Genomic DNA, 20,868 nt, shown 5'->3' with positions numbered 1-20,868 from the left:
CTTCAACCTGGACACATGATTCCAAAACCTGAACAGTCCGGGTGAATCCTGGACAACCCTATTCAGCAGTTGGCACCACAACATGTCTGCCAATGCCAGAGCCACTTGGCCCTGTTTTACCCCTGGTTCATACATATGTGGTACAGGAAACGCTGCAATCCCTGTGCGTTTCCTGCACGGCATTGCAATCACACAGTGTTTTAGATCTTCAAAGTTAACAACTCCCCAAAATAAGGTCGAAAACCCAGTGTTTGTCTGAACCAGATCGCATGGTTGGTTTTCAAAAATGTATGGGCTGAACACAGAATTGCATGTGAATTGCACAGGAATGCCGTGCAGTTTCTGTGTGATTCTCATGCAAACTGTAGTGTGAAACCAGGCTTTGCGGTGCAATAAAGGCCTATTTATTTTGAATGGGCTCAAATCACACCAAATGGGCTCAAATCACACCAAATTAATGCATGCACCAATTTTGGAACTGCACTGCAACCAGTTCGCATGGTCGTTTTGTGAATGCGATCCAGTCCAGGCAAACACCATGGGGGTATTTACGAAAGGAAAATCCACTTTGCACTGAAAGTGCACTTGGGAGTAAAGTCGCTGTAGATCCGAGGGGGACATGCAAGGAAAATAAAAGACAGCATTTTAGCTTGCACATGATTGGATGATAAAATCAGCAGAGCTTCCCCTCATTTCAGATCTACCCCTTAGTTTGAGAGCGACTGCACTTCCAAGTGCACTTTCAGTGCAAAGTGCATTTGCCTTTCGTAAATAACCCCCACTGTGTTTTGCAACCTTTGTTTGGGGTGTTGTTAAGATAGCACTGATGCCCACTGCAGATTGCAAGGGGGATACGATTTGAACGAGGTGTATGAAACATGCGTGTGTAGCGGTGGGCTCCTGAAGAGCTGCGTTTTTCAAAATTTTACTTTAACCAAATTACAGTTTGGTTTGGGTCTATTTGCTTAAATTTGACTTCTGTGTCAGTCTGACTGGGCTGTGAGATGTTCAGCCTGGCCACAGGGGGGTGCTGTCTCTGGTGGCAGGCGTGGAACTATGGTCTGGTTAGGCATTTCATTTACTCTCTCTCTCGGAGTCAGGTCAGTGGGAGTGGCCCTCTCACTGTGCCCTCTGGGAGAGGGTATTTGAGATGCGGACGTCATGTGGTCCAGGGGGTTCCGGTCCAGTATGCTGTGCTGATTACATGGTCCTGGTCCTCCTAACCAGCACCCAGGAAGGCTATGGCCTGGGGTGCGGATCCACACGACTTTAATGCCTCGGGGCTGGCTATCCCAAGGCAAGGGAACTAAGGAAGGATTACAAGGTGGTTGGGTGCTGTCTCCAGTTGGGAGAGACCCATTGAACTTCGAGCATTCAAGGGGAGGACTCTTTAGAAGAACACCACGTACGGGTTGGTTTTCTTAACAAGAGCCTGGAAGGGCTGAAGTAACCGAGAGAATCCGGTCTTGTGGATATCGCCAAGCAGGCTGAAAGATCCAGGTATCCTACAAGTGTTCTACAGCTTAGTTTCCTACGTGTTCTGCAACAACGTCGGTGATAAAGACTTTGTTCCTGAGTAAACACCTGGTTGGCTGCTAGTCCTTGTGAGAGAGGGACTGTACAACCTGAGTGATCATCCAGCTGCGAATGGCTATTCTCTGGATGCAGTCAAAGTAAACAAGTTCTTTAACGTTTATAGTCTTTGACATTGAGAGTACCTGAACTTTCCTTTCCAACCCTCTGATCCCAAGTTAAAGACTGTTCAATGGTTTGAGTTTTTGCAAATAAAATCCATTCAAGTGGATCTATTGTCAGTCTCAAGTTACTGGGCCATCTACCACGGGACATCCCCTAGACGTGAAACAAGAAGAACGGAAGGTAATAGTAAGCCCAAAAATAACCAGCAGCTCCTTCAGGGGTTAGTGCTACACGTGGATTGAGGGTTTCCCACATTCTGGTGTACCTCCCGTATCTCCCAAGCAGTAGTGTGTTTTTCCTCTGCCAGTACAGGAAGATGTGCAATTACACACCTTCTCGCACCCGCCTAGATATGAACCTAGCCTAAAGAAAAGTCAGTGTGTTCCTGGCTGGTCATTTTTCAGTTGATTGTTTTTTTTATTCTGTGATTAATTGAAAATTAGGCATATGTGAACCAGTCTAGTCTCGGGAGGGGCACTGCCATATAAATAAATTTCGGCGCATGGGCGTCCGCAGAACTTTTTCCAAGGGGGGGCATCATTTTAAGGCCGCTCATGCTCCGCCCCTTTTTGACAATCTCATGAAAATCTTTCCACTGGTAATACATTTGTGTTATATAAGAGATAATTAATCTTCACTTTGTATTGGGAGTGACTCTGGCGGCTGTGTTCCAGGCCCATATAGCCTAGAGAATCTACATCTGTTTACATTGCAATACATCTGTTGTGGTCATATATTGATCTCATACTGTCACTGTATAGGCTGTTTTCATCAAGATAAAAATATGGCCACAACAGATGTATTGCAATGTAAAGAGATGTACATTCTCTAGGCTATATGGGCCTGGTACCCAGCCACCTGAGTAACCTTGCGGACGCCCATGCTTTCAAAAACCAGCCCTGGAAAAAATGTCATACCAGCCCAACAGCATTATTATACCAGCCCAACAGCATTATTATACCAGCCTCACAGCATTATTATACCAGCCCAACAGCATTATTATACCAGCCCCACAGCATTATTATACCAGCCTCACAGCATTTTTATACCAGCCCAACAGCATTATTATACCAGCCTCACAGCATTATTATACCAGCCCAACAGCATTATTATACCAGCCCAACAGCATTATTATACCAGCCCAACAGCATTATTATACCAGCCCCACAGCATTATTATACCAGCCTCACAGCATTATTATACCAGCCCAACAGCATTATTATACCAGCCCCACAGCATTATTATACCAGCCTCACAGCATTTTTATACCAGCCCAACAGCATTATTATACCAGCCTCACAGCATTATTATACCAGCCCAACAGCATTATTATACCAGCCCAACAGCATTATTATACCAGCCTCGCAGCATTATTATACCAGCCCAACAGCATTATTATACCAGCCCAACAGCATAACGGCATTATTTTCTTGTTCATGAAAGGAAAACCATACATTTTACCAGTTAATAGTGGTAAGTGATCAATCATCAAGGGGGACCCCAGGAACTCAGAACGTGGGGGGGGACCACCTTCTGCAGAAAGAATACTCGAAGGTAAGGGGGGTGGGTTACTAATATAAGGAGGAAACCCTTTATATCAGTGCCCCTTACATTATCGTATTCACCCCCCCCTTACATCAGTGACCCCCCCCCCCCGTCTGGCCTGGCGGTGCTTTCACTGACCTCCTCTCAGGTGCACTGTGCAGGGCTCAGTCAGTCGGCTCCAGCTTGGTGGCTCTGGTTTTATCCTATAGTCTCCTGTCCACAGTCCACACAAGTCTGACTTCTCCCATGACCCCCATCCCAGCGGTGCTCCCACTCTTGACTCCTCTCCAGACTCCCTCAGAGACTGCAGACATGCTACAGGAGATGGACAGAGACTGCAGACTTGATGCAAGAGCTCAATGCAGCCTCACCAGTGCCCATCATTGCAGCCCCTCCTGTGCCCACCAAATGCAGCCTCACTGTGCCCACCAAACGCAGCCTCACTGTGCCCACCAAATGCAGCCTCACTGTGCCCATCAAACGCAGCCTCACTGTGCCCACCAAATGCAGCTTTACTGTGCCCATCATTGCAGCCCCTCCTGTGCCCCATGTCCCAGTCTGCAGTCCCTGTCTGTGGGAAGGTGTGTTGTTGATGCTCGGTACGGTACCTTGCATGCCAGCAGGATATCCATGATGGGCAGCAGCAGGCAGGGTCTGTTCTCGTTTTGGATGGGGACGGAGCTCCTTCCAGAGAATCTGTCTGCTGTGGGATGGAGTGGTCCCTGGCCACCTGCACCTTCAGCCATCCTCATTTTCCGGCCCCAATCAGCCTGTCCTCTGGTCCTGGGGAAGTGGAGAGCACTGGGTGGGAGTTGGAGAGAAGGGGGAGCGTACTAGAGAGTAGAGAGTACTGGCGGGGTTGGAGAACACATGGGTGGGGGCAAAGAGCGAGGGGGAGTGGAGATCACAGGGGTGGGGAGCAGAGAGCGCTGGGGGGCCAATAAGAACAGGGGTAGAGAGCACGGTAGGCTGAGAGCACTGGGGGGGCTAAGAGTGTGGGGCGGTGAAGAGCACTGGGAGGGCAGAAAAACAGGGGTGGAGAGCATGGGGGCTGGAGAGTACTGGGGGGGTACAAAGAGCCGGGGGGAGTGGAGAGCACCAGTGGGGGCCAGAAAGAACAGGGGTGGAAAGCACTGGGGACTGGAGAGCACTATGGGGGAGTGGAGAGCACTGGTAGGGTTGGAGAGCACATGGGTGGGGGCAAAATGCAGGGGTGGAGAGCACGGAGGGTAGAGAGCACTGGGGGGGGGGGGGCTGGAGAGCACCAGGGGGGCAGAAAGGACAGGGGTGGGGGAGAATGGGGGGCTGTAGAGCACTGGGGTGGGGGCTGGAGAGTGATGGGGAGAGCTGAAGAGCACTGGGGGGAAAAGAACAGGGAGGAGAGCAGTGGGGGGGAGTGGAGAGCATAGGGGGGAGAAAGAACAGGAGGGGGAAGAACAGAGGGGAGAGCACTGGAGGGTGTGGAGAGCACTGGGGGGGGGGGGGAGCACTGGGGAGGAGAACAGTGGGAGAGCACAGAGGGGAGAGGACTGGGGGGAATGGAGAGCACTGGGGGGGGAACAGGGGGGGAACGGGGGAGAGCACTGGGATGGTGGCTAGAGAAGGATGGGGAGAGCTGGAGAGCACTGGGGGGGCAGGAGAGTGTGGTGGTGGAGGAGAGCACAGGGGGGCAGGAGAGTGTGGTGCGGTGAAGAGCACTGGGGGAGCAGAAAAACAGGGGTGGAGAGCACAGGGACTGGAGAGTACTGGGGGGGGGGGGGTACAAAGAGCAGGGGGGAGTGGAGAGCACCAGTGGGGGCAAGAAAGAACAGGGGTGGAAAGCACTGGGGACTATAGAGCACTGGTAGGGTTGGAGAGCACATGGGTAGGGGCAGAATGTATGGGGAGTGGAGAGTGCTGGGGGTAGCCAAAAATAACAGGGGTGGAGAGCACTGGGGGGGGGGGGGCTGGAGAGCACCAGAGGGGGCAGAAAGAACAGGGGTGGGGAGAATGGGAGGGCTGGAGAGCACTGGGGTGGGGGCTGGAGAGTGATGGGGAGAGCTGAAGAGCACTGGGGGGGGGGGGAAGCACTGGGGGGAGTGGAAAGAAGAGGGGGGAGAAAGAACAGGGGGAGAGCACTGGAGGGCATGGAGAGCACTGGGGGGGAAAGAACAGGGGGAGAGCATGGAGGGGAGAGGACTGGGGGGGCGGAGAGTGCTGTGGGGGGGCGGGGGGAGCACTGGGGGAAGTGGAGAGCATTGGGCGTGGGGAACAGGGGGGTGAGCACTGGGGGGACAGGGGGGGAGCACTGGGATGGTGGCTAGAGAAGGATGGGGAGAGCTGGAGAGTTGGGGGGGCAGCAAGAACAGGGGAGGAGAAAACTATGAGGGGGGCAGGAGAGTGTGGTGGGTGAGAGAGGGGGGAGGCAGGAGAGTGTGGTGGTGGAGGAGAGCACTGGGGGGGCAGGAGAGTGTGGTGGTGGAGAGCACTGGGGGGCAGGAGAGTGTAGTGGTGGAGGAGAGCACGGGGGGGGGCAGGAGAGTGTGGTGGTGGAGAGCACTGGGGGGGCAGGGAGAGTGTAGTGGTGGAGGAGAGCACTGGGGGGGGCAGGAGAGTGTAGTGGTGGTGGAGAGCATTGGGGGGGGCAGGAGAGTGTGGTGGTGGAGGAGAGCACTGGGGGGGGGGCAGGAGAGTGTGGTGCGGTGAAGAGCACTGGGGGAGCAGAAAAATAGGGGTGGAGAGCACAGGGACTGGAGAGTACTGGGGGGGGGTACAAAGAGCAGGGGGGAGTGGAGAGCACCAGTGGGGGCAAGAAAGAATAGGGGTGAAAAGCACTGGGGACTGGAGAGCACTGGTAGGGTTGGAGAGCACATGGGTGGGGGCAGAATGTATGGGGAGTGGAGAATGCTGGGGGGAGCCAAAAATAACAGGGGTGGAGAGCACTGGGGGGGGGGGGGGGGCTGGAGAGCACCGGGGGGGGCAGAAAGAACAGGGGTAGGGAGAATGGGGGGGCTGGAGAGCACTGGGGTGGGGGCTGGAGAGTGATGGGGAGAGCTGAAGAGCACTGGGGGGGGGGGGGGAAGGAATGGGGGGAGTGGAAAGAAGAGGGGGGAGAAAGAACAGGGGGAGAGCACTGGAGGGCGTGGAGAGCACTGGGGGAGAAAGAACAGGGGGAGAGCACGGAGGGGAGAGGACTGGGGGGGAGTGCTGTGGGGGGGGCAGGGGGGGGAGCACTGGGGGAAGTGGAGAGCATTGGGCGTGGGGAACAGGGGGGTGAGCACTGGGGGGACGGGGGGAGCACTGGGATGGTGGCTAGAGAAGGATGGGGAGAGCTGGAGAGTTGGGGGGGCAGCAAGAACAGGGGAGGAGAAAACTATGAGGGGGACAGGAGAGTGTGGTGGGTGAGAGAGGGGGGAGGCAGGAGAGTGTGGTGGTGGAGGAGAGCACTGGGGGGGCAGGAGAGTGTGGTGGTGGAGAGCACTGGGGGGGCAGGAGAGTGTAGTGGTGGAGGAGAGCACGGGGGGCAGGAGAGTGTGGTGGTGGAGACCACTGGGGGGGGCAGGAGAGTGTAGTGGTGGAGGAGAGCACTGGGGGGGGGCAGGAGAGTGTGGTGGGGGAGAGAGCACTGGGGGGGCAGGAGAGTGTGGTGGTGGAGGAGAGCACTGGGGGGGCGGGAGAGTGTGGTGGTGGAGGAGAGCACTGGGGGGGGCAGGAGAGTGTGGTGGTGGAGGAGAGCACTGGAGGGGGGGAGAGGAGAGTGTGGTGGTGGAGGAGAGCACTGGGGGGGGGCAGGAGAGTGTGGTGGTGGAGGAGAGCACTGGGGGGGCAGGAGAGTGTGGTGGTGGAGGAGAGCACTGGGGGGGCAGGAGAGTGTGGTGGTGGAGGAGAGCACTGGGGGGGCAGGAGAGTGTAGTGGTGGAGGAGAGCACGGGGGCAGGAGAGTGTAGTGGTGGAGGAGAGCACTGGAGGGGGGGGGCAGGAGAGTGTGGTGGTGGAGGAGAGCACTGGGGGGGGGCAGGAGAGTGTGGTGGTGGAGGAGAGCACTGGGGGGGGCAGGAGAGTGTGGTCGGGAGGAGAGCACTGGGGGGGGCAGGAGAGTGTGGTGGGAGGAGAGCATGGGGGGGCAGGAGAGTGTGGTGGGGAGGAGAGCATGGGGGGGCAGGAGAGTGTGGTGGTGGAGGAGAGCACTGGGGGGGGGGCAGGAGAGTGTGGTGCGGTGAAGAGCACTGGGGGGGCAGGAGAGTGTGGTGGTGGAGGAGAGCACTGGGGGGGGGGGCAGGAGAGTGTGGTGGGGAGGAGAGCATGGGGGGGCAGGAGAGTGTGGTGGTGGAGGAGAGCACCGGGGGGGGGGCAGGAGAGTGTGGTGCGGTGAAGAGCACTGGGGGGGCAGGAGAGTGTGGTGGTGGAGGAGAGCACTGGGGGGGGCAGGAGAGTGTGGTGGGGAGGAGAGCACTGGGGGGGAACAGGGGGGGAACGGGGGAGAGCACTGGGATGGTGGCTAGAGAAGGATGGGGAGAGCTGGAGAGCACTGGGGGGGCAGGAGAGTGTGGTGGTGGAGGAGAGCACAGGGGGGCAGGAGAGTGTGGTGCGGTGAAGAGCACTGGGGGAGCAGAAAAACAGGGGTGGAGAGCACAGGGACTGGAGAGTACTGGGGGGGTACAAAGAGCAGGGGGGAGTGGAGAGCACCAGTGGGGGCAAGAAAGAACAGGGGTGGAAAGCACTGGGGACTGGAGAGCACTGGTAGGGTTGGAGAGCACATGGGTGGGGGCAGAATGTATGGGGAGTGGAGAGTGCTGGGGGTAGCCAAAAATAACAGGGGTGGAGAGCACTGGGGGGGGGGGGGGTGGAGAGCACCAGAGGGGGCAGAAAGAACAGGGGTGGGGAGAATGGGAGGGCTGGAGAGCACTGGGGTGGGGGCTGGAGAGTGATGGGGAGAGCTGAAGAGCACTGGGGGGAGGGGGAAGCACTGGGGGGAGTGGAAAGAAGAGGGGGGAGAAAGAACAGGGGGAGAGCACTGGAGGGCGTGGAGAGCACAGGGGGGGAAAGAACAGGGGGAGAGCATGGAGGGGAGAGGACTGGGGGGGGGCGGAGAGTGCTGTGGGGGGGCGGGGGGAGCACTGGGGGAAGTGGAGAGCATTGGGCGTGGGGAACAGGGGGGTGAGCACTGGGGGGACAGGGGGGAGCACTGGGATGGTGGCTAGAGAAGGATGGGGAGAGCTGGAGAGTTGGGGGGGCAGCAAGAACAGGGGAGGAGAAAACTATGAGGGGGGCAGGAGAGTGTGGTGGGTGAGAGAGGGGGGAGGCAGGAGAGTGTGGTGGTGGAGGAGAGCACTGGGGGGGCAGGAGAGTGTGGTGGTGGAGAGCACTGGGGGGGCAGGAGAGTGTAGTGGTGGAGGAGAGCACGGGGGGCAGGAGAGTGTGGTGGTGGAGAGCACTGGGGGGGCAGGAGAGTGTAGTGGTGGAGGAGAGCACTGGGGGGGGGGGCAGGAGAGTGTGGTGGTGGAGGAGAGCACTGGGGGGGGCAGGAGAGTGTGGTGGTGGAGGAGAGCACTGGGGGGGGCAGGAGAGTGTGGTGCAGTGAAGAGCACTGGGGGAGCAGAAAAATAGGGGTGGAGAGCACAGGGACTGGAGAGTACTGGGGGGATACAAAGAGCAGGGGGGAGTGGAGAGCACCAGTGGGGGCAAGAAAGAATAGGGGTGAAAAGCACTGGGGACTGGAGAGCACTGGTAGGGTTGGAGAGCACATGGGTGGGGGCAGAATGTATGGGGAGTGGAGAGTGCTGGGGGGAGCCAAAAATAACAGGGGTGGGGAGCACTGGGGGGGGGCTGGAGAGCACCGGGGGGGCAGAAAGAACAGGGGTGGGGAGAATGGGGGGCTGGAGAGCACTGGGGTGGGGGCTGGAGAGTGATGGGGAGAGCTGAAGAGCACTGGGGGGGGGAAGCACTGGGGGGAGTGGAAAGAAGAGGGGGGAGAAAGAACAGGGGGAGAGCACTGGAGGGCGTGGAGAGCACTGGGGGGGGAAAGAACAGGGGGAGAGCACGGAGGGGAGAGGACTGGGGGGGGAGTGCTGTGGGGGGGGGCGGGGGGGAGCACTGGGGGAAGTGGAGAGCATTGGGCGTGGGGAACAGGGGGGTGAGCACTGGGGGGACAGGGGGGAGCACTGGGATGGTGGCTAGAGAAAGATGGGGAGAGCTGGAGAGTTGGGGGGCAGCAAGAACAGGGGAGGAGAAAACTATGAGGGGGACAGGAGAGTGTGGTGGGTGAGAGAGGGGGGAGGCAGGAGAGTGTGGTGGTGGAGGAGAGCACTGGGGGGGCAGGGAGAGTGTGGTGGTGGAGAGCACTGGGGGGGCAGGAGAGTGTAGTGGTGGAGGAGAGCACGGGGGGCAGGAGAGTGTGGTGGTGGAGACCACTGGGGGGGGGCAGGAGAGTGTAGTGGTGGAGGAGAGCACTGGGGGGGGGCAGGAGAGTGTGGTGGGGGAGAGAGCACTGGGGGGGCAGGAGAGTGTGGTGGTGGAGGAGAGCACTGGGGGGGCGGGAGAGTGTGGTGGTGGAGGAGAGCACTGGGGGGGGGGGGGGGCAGGAGAGTGTGGTGGTGGAGGAGAGCACTGGAGGGGGGGGCAGGAGAGTGTGGTGGTGGAGGAGAGCACTGGGGGGGGGGGCAGGAGAGTGTGGTGGTGGAGGAGAGCACTGGGGGGGGGGCAGGAGAGTGTGGTGGTGGAGGAGAGCACTGGGGGGGGGCAGGAGAGTGTGGTGGAGAGCACTGGGGGGGCAGGAGAGTGTAGTGGTTGAGGAGAGCACGGGGGGGGCAGGAGAGTGTAGTGGTGGAGGAGAGCACTGGGGGGGGGGCAGGAGAGTGTGGTGGTGGAGGAGAGCACTGGGGGGGCAGGAGAGTGTGGTGGTGGAGGAGAGCACTGGGGGGGGGCAGGAGAGTGTGGTGGGGAGGAGAGCACTGGGGGGGCAGGAGAGTGTGGTGGGGAGGAGAGCATGGGGGGGCAGGAGAGTGTGGTGGTGGAGGAGAGCACTGGGTGGGGCAGGAGAGTGTGGTGCGGTGAAGAGCACTGGGGGGGCAGGAGAGTGTGGTGGTGGAGGAGAGCACTGGGGGGGGGGCAGGAGAGTGTGGTGGGGAGGAGAGCATGGGGGGGCAGGAGAGTGTGATGGTGGAGGAGAGCACCGGGGGGGGGGGGCAGGAGAGTGTGGTGCGGTGAAGAGCACTGGGGGGGGCAGGAGAGTGTGGTTGTGGAGGAGAGCACTGGGGGGGGCAGGAGAGTGTGGTGGGGAGGAGAGCACTGGGGGGGGGACAGGAGAGTGTGGTGGGGAGGAGAGCACTGGGGTGGGGGCTGGAAAGTGATGGGGAGAGCTGAAGAGCCCTGGGGGGGGGGGGGGAAGGAGCACAAGGTGAACTGGGGACAGTAAAATAAGTTGGATTACCCCCCCCCCCCATCCTCCTATCCAGGCACTGTGGCACATAGGGCGTGCTGTACCTGCAGCATCTCCTTCTCTTGATCATAGTGCTGGATGGCTCTGTGTACTGTGGCCGCTCTGTAACATGGCCCCGCCCCCCTCCAGACCGGCTCATGTGATAGGTGGAACGTTGATTCTCTTTACTATCACACGAGTCGGTCTGAGGGGGCGGGGCCATGTTACAGAGCGGCCGCAGTAAACAGAGCCAGCCAGTGCTCTGATCCATAGGAGTCGGAGAGGGCGGAGGATGCAGCCGCCAGCGGACAAAAAAAGGAAAAAAAAAAGTGAAAAAAAAAATGCAGCACTGCTACGGCAGACACCTTGGGGATTCCAGGGGGGGGCAGTTGACCCCCCTTGCCTTCTGCTGCGGACGCCCATGTTTCGGCGGGCAATTTATCGGGGCAATGGCTGGTGTTGGTGCTTTCAACATCACTGCACCATGGTTGTTATGGTGTCAGGATGATAGAAACGCATTATTTCTATTATCACATTGTAATATAAAATGAAATGTTTCAACTCACCATAATACAGAATCAGTGGGAGCCCCGAGCGAGTCACCTGCCACGTCGACCTGTCTTCAGATGATGCTTGTCACTTGCCATGTCCCTGCCACCAGTTGTGGATTGCCACGTACCAGCCACCAGATGCAGATTGTCACTTGCCACATCACCTGCCACATGTTGCTGATTGTCACTTGCCATGTCACCCTGCCACACGTTGCTGATTGTCATTGGCCTATTAAGTTGCAGATTATCATTGGCCTACTAAGTTGCAGATTGTCACTTGCCGGAGTGAAGACAGGCAGCAGAGAGATGATGTCATCTCTCTGCTCCCCACGCACCGGCACACTGATTAGCCAGCACCTCTGCTCACCTGCCGACCGGCCCACCCACTCACTCGCTCGATGACTGCCCTGCCCGCCTCACCTGCCGACCCCCGCTGACTGGTCCGCCCCCTCTTTAACCCGCTCGCACAGTCGCCCACCTGCTTACTCATCCTCTGACTGGCTGGCCCATCACTAATTTCTCTGGGGGGGGGGGGAATTTCTCCCGTTGCCCCCCCCCCCCCTTGATTCGCCCCTGATGTGAACACAGTGATTGTGCTGCCTTCCATAAGAGAAAAAGAGAGTGGTCTGGGTACTGCCTCTTGATATAACCCAACTCCATCCCTGTAATACATATAATACAAAATGAGTTAGCCCATGGGACTTTAAATGAGTTGGTCATGTAGGTCATGACAAGTAAGTATAGTAAATTAATAAGGATTTATTGAAATTCCAAGAACAAGATCATAAATGAGCATAAAAACATCACGAACCATGGCTTGACCATTGACATGTTGGTTACAGTAGTGAAAATACATGGTATACATATACAACTTTTGTACTCGACGCGTGAGCTCTGCTCGCTTCCTCAGGAGTTGATGTTTATGCAGGATATCTAAAAAATAGTAGGTATCGGTAAGATATAGCATTCAATGATGATTATGGCTAGAAAAGAAGCACATGGCCCCATACTTACATTATGGTCAATTGGTCCATAGGACTGATCTGCCTTCCATTAGATGGCGTCCTTTGTACCTACCAAATAAGATTGGCTATTACAGTGCACCATCCTGTGGTAGGCAGTGCACCCCCCCCCCCCTTTTTTTTTAATCTGTAAAAGTTAAAAAAGTCATTGAGTGCTCTGTGTGGCACAACATGGTGCAATTTGCACCATAATAGCCAACCTTACTGAGGAGGTACAAAGGGCACCATCTCCTTGTAGGTAGGCAACACACTCACTTTGCACCTATTCAGTTTGGACGCTAATACTGGACAATAGCCAACAGCGTTCATAAAAACCAGAAGAAGGAAAAAACTGAAATCAGGTTCGATTTTCGAAAGGACCTGATAAAATAGAATGAAGGATGTGATTGCGTTCTAGGGGCGGCACATATTGTTTTTTCCTTTTTCCAGTCTTTATAATTTTGGCGCAATTTATTTTATTTAAAAATACTTTTACTTAGTACCTACAGCTGTACCCCCCCAGAACAAAAAATGATCTGCGGCCCGGTATCACGCAAGCCGTGTTTCCCATAATGCACAGCAGAGTGGATATCTGAGTGGCTCTCACGGATGTTTATGATGGTTTTCTGTTTTCCCCGGTTTCCTTTTTTGCTGTCTGGCTGTGTTGTGCTGGAAACCACTCAGATATGCAGACCTAATTATGTTCTCTGGGCATTTATCAATTATTTGTTAAGAAACACAAGGTGCTATCAATTCCGTTCTCATTATGAGTTTCCGTATTATCATTTTCTTACCTTGACACATATAATTGAGAATTCTTGAAGTGTGATTGGTCATTAGATTATGGCTGCTCCAGGGGACAGAAAATTAATTTGTAGTGTTTAACCCTTTCAATTCCACCGATGTATGCCATATGTACCGAGCTATGGGGGGTTTACACACATTTTCAGCTGCTACAGGGTGTACATGTGTACATTTCGTAAGCTGACTGTTGACTGTCAGATGGAAGTGATATTGCAGCTGTATAGCCATCCAATCAATTCCTCAAACCCAGTGGTGGCTGGTGCTCAAAATTTTTTGGTGGGGCTAAAAAAACAAACAAACAAAAAACATCAAACGCAGCCACTGTGCCATAAAACGCTGCCACTGTGCCCATCAAATGTTGCCACTGTGCCAAATGCTGCCACTGTGCCATCAAATGTTTCCACTGTGCCCATCAAACACTGCCAGTGTGCCCAAACGCAGCCAGTGTGCCCATAAAATGCTGCCACTGTTCCCATCAAACACAACCTCTGTGCCAAACACTGCCAATGTGCCCATCAAACGCTGCCAGTGTGCCCATCAAATGCTGCCACTGTGCCATCAAATGTTTCCACTGTTCCCAAATGCTGCCAGTGTGTCCAAATGCTGCCAAGGTGCCCCTCCAACGAAGCCAGTGTGCCAAACACGGCCACTGTGTCCATCAAATGCTGCCACTGTGTCGTCAAATGTTTCCAGTGTGCCCTTAAAATGCTGCCAATGTGCCCATCAAACGCAACCACTGTGCCAAACACTGCCACTGTGCCCATCATATGCTGCCAGTGTGCCCATCAAATGCTGCCAGTGTGCCCTTGAATGCTGCCAGTGTGACCCCCGCCCACTCACTGTCTGCCCGGCACTTACTCTGTCTTGGTGGGGCAGCGGGTGACGGTGATGAGCAGGGTCCTTCACTGTGTCGTCAAATGTTTCCAGTGTGCCCTTAAAGTGCCCATAGCAGCTCCCTCTGCAGGTTTTGGGGCGAGATGTTGGGGCCTCGTTCTAAGGTAAGTATTTCATAATGAGCTAGTATGCAGTGCATACTAGCTCATTATGCCTTTTCCCTTGCAGGTATGAAAAAAAATGAAAAATTTTAGCGGGTTTACTACCAATTTAAACATTAAGTCCACTGGATCTTTAACCACTTCCCGACCAGCGCACGACGATGTACGTCGACAGAATGGCACGGGCAGGCATATTGGCGTACAGGTACGTCCAATATTCAATGCCGCCCTGCCATCAGGAGCGCGCCGCCGGCGGGGCGCTCCCACGCTGGTCGGGACCCCGTGAGTCCGGTCACGGGACCCGCGGACTCGATCGCCGCGGGCATCCCCGCGATCGTCTCACGGAGCGGCCGAATGGAGGAAATGCCAAGTAAACAGCATTTCTCCATTCTGCCTAGCAACTAGTGATGCTGATCTCTGCTCCATGTGATTGGAGCAGAGATCAGTGTTCACTAAATGAAAGCCCAACCCCCCCACAGTTAGTAACACAACCCTAGGAACACTTAACCCCTACACTGCCACCCACTGGTTAACCCCTTCACTGCCAGTGTCATTTACACAGGAATCACTGCATTTATATAGCAGTGATTACTGTATAAATGACAATGGTCCCAAAAATGTGTCAAAAATGTCCGATGGGTCCCCCACAATGTCGCAGTCACAATAAAAATCGCTGATCGCCGCCATTACTAGTAAAAAAAAAAATAATAGAAAATTATTAATAAAAATGCTATAAAACTATCCCTATTTTGTAAACGCTATAACTTTTGCGCAAACCAATCAATAATCACTTATTGTGATTTTTTTTACCAAAAATATGTAGAAGAATACGTATCGGCCTAAACTGAGGGAAAAAAATGTTTTTTTATATATTTTTGGGGGATATTTATTATAACAAAAAGTAAAAAATAATGTGTTTTTTTCAAAATTGTCGCTCTATTTTTGTTTATAGCGCAAAAAATAAAAACCGCAGAGGTGATCAAATACCACCAAAAGAAAGCTCAATTTTGTTTGGGAGCCACGTCGCACGACCGCGCAATTGTCAGTTAAAGCGACGCAGTGCTGAATCGCAAAAAGTGGTCTGGTCTTTGACCAGCAAATTGGTCCAGTCTGAAAGTGGTTAAGCTCGCTAGTCAGCCAGCATCTTTAGAAGGAGAGTTCAGCAATGGCAGCCTGCATAATTCCTTTAAAGTGGTTGTAAACCCGCTGTTGTGTTTTTGTTTTTTTTGCCCACCTGCAAAGGAAAAGGCATAATGAGCTAGTATGCACCGTATAAATACTTACCTTAGAACGAGGCCCCAACATCTGGCCCGATCCACGCCGAGGGAGCTGACATGTTCCCTTGGCGTTTCTTCCGGGTTTAGCGGCTCCGGCGCTGTGAGTGGCCGGAAACGCGATATCGTCACTCTCGCGCATGCGAGATTTCTTCCCGGTGTTCTGGGATATTCAGTCCGGCCATCATATAGCATCCGCCCCATTCTGCGCATGCACAGTACGGGGCAGAAGAAGCTTCGTAAAACTTCTGAAGCTGAACGGCGCCTGTGCCGTGAGTGGAGGTGGTAGCCCCACCATCCAAGCGGACATAGGGTTGTGAAAATTAGATGGCCCCTCGCGGGTGAGCTTCGCTCGCCACGCTTCGGGCTCGGCCTCGCTGCGCTCGGCTCTTTTTTATTCCTACTCTATGTCCACTAGAATGTCTAGAACCTGGACTCAGTGCGCAGGCGCCGTTCATCCTCGGCTATTTTCGGAATCTGTGTTGCTGTGTACTGCGCATGCGCAGTACACAGCGGACGCTATCTGATGGGGGACCTTATATGATAAGACACTGGCAGGGTCCGGCGTCTGCCGGGCTTCCAGCCGGGAATCCCTTGTGCGCGTGCGCTGCAGTCAGCGGCGCATTGCGAGGGGAATATCTCCTAAACCATACAGGTTTAGCAGATCTTTTTTTTTACTTACAGGTAAGCCTTATTATAGGCTTTCCTGTAGGTAAAATTCCCCAAAATGACTTTACAACCACTTTAACCTCTACGACTAACGGAAACAGAAATCCAACTAGCTGGCATGGGTGACGCCACTTTTTACACCTCGCCATGGCTCTATGCTCTGCCTAGCAGGGAAAAAACAGGAAAACAGAACTGCGGAAACTGTAGGCAGAACAGAATCTAATATTAGGGTACGATTACAATAGCTTACAAAGGAAATTGTTTAAAAGAAAGATATTTGTTCACAATGACTATTCAACACTGAAAAACAGACAATGTACAAATCTGTTCTGTATTCCTACAGAAGAATCACAAGGCAAATAGTAATTACCAGATAACGTTTCATGGATGGCTTTGAATGAAGACGTATCCTTCTTAATGCTTGCGTCACGTTTCCATTACATTAAAAGACAACTCATTGTTTTCATTAAGTGGGGTGTGGTACATTACCGTATATACTCGAGTATAGGCCGACCCGAGTATAAGCCGAGGCCCCCAATTTACCCCCAAAAAACTGGGAAACCTATTGACTCGTGTATAAGCCGAGGGTGAGATATGCCTGTCCATCCCTGTGTGTGTCCGTCCATCCCTGTGTGTCCGTCCATCCCTGTGTGTCCGTCCATCCCTGTGTGTGTGTCCATCCATCCATCCCTGTGTGTGTGTGTGTGCGTCCATCCATCCATCCATCCCTGTGTGTGTGTGTGTGTGTGTGTGTGTGTGTGTCCATCCATCCATCCATCCCTGTGTGTGTGTGTCCATCCATCCATCCCTGTGTGTGTGTGTGTGTGTGTGTGTGTGTGTCCATCCATCCATCCATCTCTGTGTGTGTGTGTGTGTCCATCCGTGTGTGTGTGTGTGTGTGTGTGTGTGTGTGTGTGTGTGTGTGTGTGTGTGTGTGTGTGTGTGTGTACATATATATATCTATACATATATATATATACAATATAATATCTTTGGAAAAAGAATGTGTTCCTTGTGTCTAAAACATATATGGCATCTCAACAGATTATCTTCTTAATAAAACAATAGAATTTCTCATTCAGAGCTATTCATATTTTTACAAGATTCATAAATGTGGGTTTATGAGAGCTATCATGGTAAACCTGCTGGTTAGATCATGTGTCATCCTCTGAAGTCAGTGACACACTTCCATTTATCTTACCAGAGACACAGAATCATGCTGATCATCAATGAGCTCAAGCTTTCAAGGCTTAGCCATCTAGGTTCCCTGCTATATGCAAATATTTAAATTACTACCCTTTCTAGCTTTGGAAACACTGAATTCATCACTTTTACCAGACTCTGCAGCTCCGATGTAGTTAAACACATAATTCTAGACACTCAATAACAATCTTAGCTCTTTATAACAGTGCACCAGTATATTAAACGTGCCAGAGGATTCATTAGCTCTAGTGTTGCCAAGAACGCCATCTGTCCGTGCAGCCTTGTGTGTCCAGCCTACCTGTGTCCCAAGCCTCCGTCCGGTCCCGTCCCGAGCCTCCGTGTCGTCCCGTCCCGAGCCTCCGTGTCGTCCCATCCCGAGCCTCCGTGTCGTCCCGTCCCGAGCCTCCGTGTCGTCCCGTCCCGAGCCTCCGTGTCGTCCCATGCCAGGATCGCCGCTCTTCGTCGGCGCCCTGGCGGCCATTCCCCTGTTCAAAAGCCGCGCCTCCCGCCTCCGCCTGTGATAGGCGGAACACTGAATTTCCCAGCAGCCTGTGTTCCGCCTATCACGGACATCGTATCATCCTCGTCCGTAGTACGAGGATGAGACGATGTCCGTGATAGGCGGAACACAGGCTGCTGGGAAATTCAGTGTTCCGCCTATCACAGGCGGAGGCGGAGCCGGAGGCGCGGCTTTTGAAAGGTAGAATGGCCGCTGTCTGTCTGCTCGACACGCTGTTCGGGCAGTCAGACAGCGGTGACTCGAGTATAAGCCGAGGGGGGCACTTTCAGCCTCAAAAAAGAGGCTGAAAATCTCGGCTTATACTCGAGTATATACGGTAACTCAGAGCCAACATTGTGCCCAGTGTGATTCATTTAAGGTTTAACTAGCTTTTATTTATTTTGCAACAGAGTTTCCAAACCTCTGTCATATTGCGAACCAACTCAAATATATTAGATATATTTATATTTTTATAGGTCGTATACAGTGTCTTGAAAGAGTATTGACACCCCTTGAAATTTTCCACATTTTGTCATGTTACAACCAAAAACGTAAATGTATTTTATTGGGATTTCATGTGATAGACCAACACAAAGTGGCACATAATTATGAAGTGGAAGGAAAATGATAAATGGTTTTCAATTTTTTTTTTTTTTACAAATAAATATGTAAACAATTGTGGGGTGCATTTCTATTCAGCCCCCTTTACTCTGATACCCATAGCTAAAATCTAGTGGAACCAATTGCCTTCAGAAGTCACCTAATTAGTAAATAGAGTCCACCTGTGTGTAATTTAATCTCAGTATAAATACAGCTGTTCTGGGAAGCCTTCGGAGTTTTGTTATAGAACCTTAGAGAAGAAACGGCATCATGGAGGCCAAGGAACACACCAGACAGGTCAGGGAAAGTTGTGGAGAAGTTCAAAGCAGGGTTAGGTTATAAAAAAAAAATATCCCAAGCTTTGAACATCTCACGGAGCACTGTTCAATCCATCATCTGAAAGTGGAAAGAGTATGGCACAACTGCAAACCTACCAAGACATGGCCGTCCACCTAAACTGACCGGCCGGGCAAGGAGAGCATTCATCAGAGAAGCAGCCAAGAGGTCCATGATAACTCTGGAGGAGCTGCAGAGATCCACAGCTCAGGTGGGAGAATCTGTCCACAGGAAAACTATAATGCCGTGTACACACGATCGACCGATGAGAGCTTTTCATCGGAAAATGCGATCGTGTATATGCTCCATTGGGAATTTAGCTGTCTGAATTCCCGCCAGCCAAAAATTGATAGCATGTTCTCAATTTTCCTGACGGAAAAACTTTCTATCGGAAATTCCGGTCCTGTGTATGCAATTCCGACACGCCAAAAATCACGCATGCTCAGATTCAACTACGAGAGAGAAGCTATTGGCTACTGGCTATTGAACTTCCTTTTTTTAGTCCTGTCGCACGTGTTGTACGTCACCGCGTTTTAAATGATCGGAATTTGGTGTGACCGCGTGTAGGGAAGACAGCTTGAGCAGAGTTCCATCAGAATTCCGTCGGGAAAACCATCAGGGCTTCCAATCGTGGGTACGCGGCATTAGTTGTGCTCTTCACAAATTTGGCCTTTATGGAAGAATAGTAAGAAGAAAGCCATTGTTGAAAAAAAGCTATAAGAAGTCTAGTTTGCAGTTTGCAAGAAGAGATGTGGGGGACACAGCAAACATGTGGAAGAAGGGGCTCTGGTCAGATGAGACCAAAATTGAACTTTTTGCCTAAAAGCAAAATGCTATGTGTGGCAAAAAACTAACACTGCACATCACCCCGAACACACCATCCCCACTGTGAAACATGGTGGTGGCAGCATCATGTTGTGGGGATGCTTTTCTTCAGCAGGGACAGAGAAGCTGGTCAGAGTTGATGGGAAGATGAATGGAGCCAAATACAGGGCAATCTTAGAAGAAAACCTGCTAGAGTCTGCAAAAGATTTGAGACTGGGGCGGAGGTTCACCTCCCAGCAGGACAACGATTCTAAACATACAGCCAGAGCTACAATGGAAGTGTCAGGTCTTTTGCAGACTCTAAAGCCCCTTACACACTATCAGATTTTTTTGTGATTTTTTCCTTCGGATTTACCAAAACCATGTAGTGCAAGGGCCTGACTGATTGCATACAAATTGAAACTCCTAAGGTTTGACCTTATATGGTTTTGGTAAATCTGAAGGAAAAAAAACAGCAGTAAATCTGATAGTGTGTATGGGGCTTAACAGGTTTTCTTCTAGGATTACCCTGCATTTTGCGCCATCCATCTTCCCATCAACTCTGATCAGCTCTCAAACTGCAAACAGGACTTCTTTTGGCTTTCTTTCTACAATGGATTTCTTCTTGAAACTCTTCCATAAAGGCCAGATTTTTTGAGTGGACGACTAATAGTTGTCCTGTGGACAGATTCTCCCACCTGAGCTGTGGATCTCTGCAGCTCCTCCAGAGTTACCATGGGCCTCTTGGCTGTTTCTCTGATGAATGCTCTCCTTGCCCGGACTATCAGTTTAGGTGGACGGCCGTGTCATGGTGGTTTATGCAGTTGTGCCATAATCTTTCCATTTTAGGATGATGGATTGACCAGTGCTCCAAAGATGTTCAAAGCATAGGATATTTTTTTATAACCTAATCCTGCTTTGAACTTCACAACTTTCCCTGACCTGTCTGGTGTGTTCCTTGGCCTCCATGATGCCGTTTCTTCACTAAGGTTCTATAACAAACCTCCGAAGGCTTCCCAGAACAGCTGTATTTATACTCAGATTAAATTACACACAGGTGGAATGTATTTACTAATTAGGCGACTTCTGAAGGCAATAGGTTCGATTTTAGTTAGGGTATCAGAGTAAAGGGGGGTTGAATACAAATGCACCCCATACATGTCAGATATCTATTTGTAAAAAACTGTTGAAAACCATTTATAATGTCCTTCCCCTTCACAATGATGGGCCACTTTGTGTTGGTCTATCACATAAAATCCCAATAAAATACATTTATGTTTTTGGTTGTAACATAACAAAATGTGGAAAATGTCAAGGGGTGTGAATACTTTTTCAAGGCACTCTATCTTGAGTTTGACTGCAGAGTGTCTGCAGGTAACAATGAAGCATGGTGGGGATTCCTTGTAAGTATGGGCTACATTTCTGAAAAATGAAGTTGGAGCCTTTGTCAGTATCAATGGTGTCCTCAATGCTGCGAAATACAGGCAGATACC

Source organism: Lithobates pipiens, unplaced genomic scaffold, assembly GCF_037356315.1.
Source record: "Lithobates pipiens isolate NorthernLeopardFrog02 unplaced genomic scaffold, aLitPip1_a1.2 Scaffold_18, whole genome shotgun sequence".
NCBI lineage: Eukaryota > Metazoa > Chordata > Amphibia > Anura > Ranidae > Lithobates > Lithobates pipiens.
The sequence above is the reverse complement of the archived record's forward strand: the minus strand, read 5'-3'. Positions refer to the sequence as shown.